General features: G+C 43.6%; 1 long non-coding RNA gene across 1 annotated transcript; it reads right to left on the bottom strand.

Moving 5' to 3' along the window:
* Window positions 1-282: 282 nt before the first annotated feature.
* Window positions 283-4,241, bottom strand: LOC120553105. Its single transcript, XR_005638099.1, has 3 exons — window positions 4,187-4,241; window positions 591-729; window positions 283-472 (listed from the first exon to the last, which is right to left on the bottom strand). It is a non-coding gene; the product is annotated as an uncharacterized LOC120553105 (long non-coding RNA).
* Window positions 4,242-4,736: the final 495 nt, after the last annotated feature.

The raw sequence follows: 4,736 nt of genomic DNA on the forward strand, positions 1-4,736 counted from the left end.
TGTAGCGAAATTCATTCTCTGCATTTAACCCATCTCTCAAGGGAGAAGTGGGCAGCCATTTACCGGGGAGTAACTCCAGATCTGAGCCAGTGCCTTGATCAAGGGCACTGACTGGAGAACCCAGTACATGTTTTTAATGGTGGGGGAAACCGGAGCACCCGGAGGAAACCCACGCAAACTGTCACGCTCTGGACGGGGTAGGACCCAAAAGCAGAACACAGGGTGAGATCAATAATACTACTGTTTATTAGAAAATGAATAATGGAGATGGTGTTCCGTAATAGAGGTTATTGGAATGCGTATGGGTAGGTTGCAGCTCAGCAGAAGTACAAAACGGCAGGCGAGAATAGTCGGGAACAGGCTGGGGTTCAGAGACACGGAGAGCAGGCAGTGGTCGGCACGGGGAGTCCAAACAGAAGATCCAGGTAAGGAGGGAAAAATGAAGTAGCTGGCGGTGGAGGGAGAACGGCGTCTATGAGGTAGAACAAAAAAAAACACAATGAGAAAAAGGGCTAAACTACGGGAAACTCAGGATAATAACTAGAACTGGAGATAGCTGAATAATGTACAGGAACGCAAGTGATAATTACGTGGCTGAAACAATTATCTGGCGAGGACTGAAAGCAGACCTCTCCCTAATATAGGGAGAGTGGCAATCAGCCCCAGGTGTGTGGACTGGTGCAGGTGTAGTAGATCGTAGTGATTGCAGATGCCTAGGTGCCGGGGTGCCTTCAGTGGTAGTGGGAAGTCAGGAAACCGAGGAACAAAAAGAGACGGACGGGGACAAACAACACAGACACAAAAAAGGGGTCAGAGGTAAGGGAGACACACAAAAGGGAAGGGGAGACAGCTCAAGGAGGTGGGACCCTGACACAAACATGGAGAGAACATACAAACTCCACACAGAAAGGATTTGAAACCAGAACCTTCTTGCTGTGAGGCCACAGTGCTAACCATTGGGCCACCTGGTTACTGTTAGACAGACTGGTAGCTACTGTTAGATGAATGAGTAACGAATGATTAGCTAATGATTAGTTACTGAATGATTCCAGCACTAGCTAACATTAGCTAACCATTTGTTAGTCATTCATTTATCAGTAGCTACCAGTCTGTTTACCAATTACTAATCATAGGTGCTTGAATCACAGTCAATCAGTAACTAATCATTAACTAACCATTTCTTACTCATTCGTTCATCAGTAACTACCTACATTTTGTGTACCTTATCATAAAGTGATACCAACGTAACTGTAGGGATGAGTTTAGGTAAAGGCAAGTCTATATCGGCAAAGTTCCATTTCCGGGATTGCTCCGGTGCCGCCACAAATTCGGCCGGATGTCCGTTATCTTCCGCTTTCTTTGTGTTGGCGAAGCTCCAGTGGATTTCTGAGGACTATGGTTAACTGCTCCTCAGATCTCTGCAGGGTAAATCCAGACAGCCAGCTAGAATATCTGTCCAATCTGAGTTTTCTGTTGCACCACTAAAACAACCTTTGAACGAACACATGTTCCACCAAAACAAAGTATTTCCCGAGACTATTTTGCAGAGGCAGCGTTGTTCTGTCGATTGTGATTGGTTTAAAGAAATGCCAATAAACCAGAGCACGTTTTTCTCTCCCATCCTGGAATGCTGTGTGGACTAGCCAGACCTTCCTTCGCAGCGCTGTGGAGGAAGATCTGGCAATGCGAGAGTAGGTAAAAGAGGATGTGATGTGAATTTGAATTAAAGATCTCTCAGAGTGCGATCCGAGGATTTCTGGGGTTAAATTACCCTGCACACCAAAGACTGAAGATGACGGGGAGAGTGTGGCGTAAACGGGGACATACTGTATATGGTGGACTGAGACGTAGCTGATGGCGTAGCTGATAGGTTGAGAGATGAATGGAGGAGTAGAGGGGTTGCCAGCTGCCCCTGCAGGGATGACAGGCTCCCTGTTGCCTGTGTTTGTGCGCCAGTTTTGTTTATCTGCCGTTTCTTTGTTCGGTCTTGTCGTCATGTTTCATTTCCTGTTTTACCGGGAGGCTTTGATGGGGACATGGCACATCTGCTCCAACCTCCGTGTCTGCTATACCTCTCCCTCCATCTTTTCTGTCTTTTTATTGAATTGTCCCTCCTCTTCTCTTCTTATTTCAAAATCGGAGGTTCATGTTATTGTTCAAGGACCAGTTTACTCAGCCCAGTTCCAATGAAGTTGGGACGCTTTGTAAAACGTAAATGAAAACAGAATGCAATGATTTTCAAATCTTTTCCAACCTATATTCAATTCATTTCAATCATTACACTAAAATGACAAGATATTTAATGTTCAAACTGATACAATTTAAAGTTTGTTTTGCAAATATTCACTCATTTTGAATTTGATGCCTGCGACACGTTCCAAAAAAGCTGGGACAGGGGCAACAAAAGACTGGGAAAGTTGAGGAATGCTAAAAAAAAAACCCTGTTTGAAAGATTCCACAGGTGAACAGGTTAATTGGTCATGATTGGGTACAAAAGGAGCATCCCCCAAAGGCTCAGTCGTTCACAAGCAAGGATGGGGCGAGGTTCACCATTTTGTGAACAACTGTGTGAGCAAATAGTCCAGCAGTTTTTTTTAAATTTTATTTTACCTTTATTTAACCAGGAAGAGATTAAAAATCTCTTTTTCAAGAGTGTCCTGGGAAACAGTTAACTTCATTTAATATTGTATGTGGCGTTATCTTTTGCGGGGTGCAAATGTTCCACCAAAACAAGTTCCTTTTGCAGATCCACCATCGCTGCGTCCAGAGATTAGCGCCGCCCAAGACAATTGTGATTGGTTTAAAGGTCCAATGTGTAGGAATTTCTCCCATCTAGCGTTGGGATCATATATCGCAATCAACTCTCTCGCACCACGCAGTTCGTATTAGGCTGGCGACAGACTGGCTGTGTGGCGTGAGCGTGTCCGCTGCGTGGCGTGTCCGTTTATATTTCGGCTCCCATGTTAACAGGTTAGAGCTTACACACTGCCTGCGTGACACGCACGTCTCACGCGCGACTCAAGCCATGCCGAAACCGCGTGCCTGCTAGAAATAGGGCCGACGCCTATTTTTCACGCGACACGCAAGCGTGTTGGAAGCGTTTCCAGGCAAAATAGAATAGGAAAAGAAGTTTATAAGTCATTTTGACACAAATACATATTAATAAATGACATGTTGATGTTTGAAAATCTCTAGGTTTTGACATAAATGCAGATACAAAAAAAAATTGATTTTCTAATATTGCACCTGTCGATACAGAACAAAATATTCTGTAGCCTATTTTGCCGTCAATACTGCCGACATTGTCTTTGCTGTAATAAAATCACTATAAATTTATGTTTAACATGAAGTTTACTATATTATCAATGGGAAACATACATGTGTACAGACAAGGCTAGCAGCAGCAGCGCAGCGTCAAGACACTTTTTTGGTGTGCAAAGACATAGAAAAATCAACACAGCCGCCACGCAACTGACACGCAACTTCTGGGCCACGAAGAAGACTCCTGTTCCTGAAATCTGGATTTTGAATACGTGTTGTCCTCCATGTTTCCTTCTTCAAACTTGCCGGGGGTCGGGAAGCTACGATACCCGTTAGCAGCATTAGCAGCACCTGTGAGTTTATCATTTGACAACAAAAACGCGAAAGGCGGAGCAGTACGTCCTGTATGTCCCTTACCGGCTACCGTATTTCAAGATGGAGCATGAATATGGAGCGTCTACCCCAGTTCATGCAAACACAAATGTAAAATTCCAAGCCAATAGGAATACTTGGAATTGATGGTAGTGGTTAAATATTCATGAAAAAGGACAAGTTTGTCAACGGGCAACACAGATTTCGATCATGAACAACTAAACACGTTACACACTGGACCTTTAAAGAAATGCAAATGTTTCCTATTTGTTTCCTTCAGGGATGTGTGGAATCAGTATTGTTGCCACCCTAATGTGACACTACCTATGCATCAACACAGTCCCGAAACTGTTACGTGATAAGTACATTTCAGAAAGCATAGTATATATTTTTGAAAACTTTTTTCCCGTGCTTCCTACTCCTCCTTTGATCTTATTCTCTCTTCTGATCCCTTTCTCTTTACCTCATTGTTCTTATTTTAATCTCTTCTGTTACTTTTGTATGTTTTGGTCTGTCTTCTTCTCGCCCTTCCTCACATTTGCTCCTTTCCTACCTTCCTCTTTATCTCCCTTCTTTCCTCCGTGCCATTGTCCTCGTCTTCCTTCTCCTCTGCTCTCAGGGTAGGAAATAAACCCACAGAGTGATAATCTCTAGCTAAATAGACAGCTGATCCCTTTAAAAGCCATGCTACGGAGGGGAGGAGAGTGTTTACAGGGCCTCCAGCGAATGTGCTCCACTACTGGGAAATTAATTAGCCGGCCCAACTCTCAGATGCTTGAAATTCTCATCCGTTTTCCCCCTCTCTCTCTCCACATTTCAAGTTATTTTTCTTTCGGAAAATACCTCTCTCTCTGGCTGTCACTTGGTATCCATCCAAAAAATGTTTAGCCAATTATAATGAGGTAAATTCGCTCTTGAAGTGGCATTTATTTTTCATTAAAAGGGATAATGCGATAATAGATGAGGTGATGGAAATGCATGTGTTGAAAAAGTAACCACAGGCTTGGCACAGTCCGTGTGCCATTTTGTTCCACGGATAATCGAAAAGTGGTTTCGGACCGATTGAAAAACTTTCTGTGAGATATTTCTGAAATGGGAGCTTC

Source organism: Perca fluviatilis, chromosome 2 (assembly GCF_010015445.1).
Source record: "Perca fluviatilis chromosome 2, GENO_Pfluv_1.0, whole genome shotgun sequence".
Classification (NCBI taxonomy): Eukaryota; Metazoa; Chordata; class Actinopteri; order Perciformes; family Percidae; genus Perca; species Perca fluviatilis.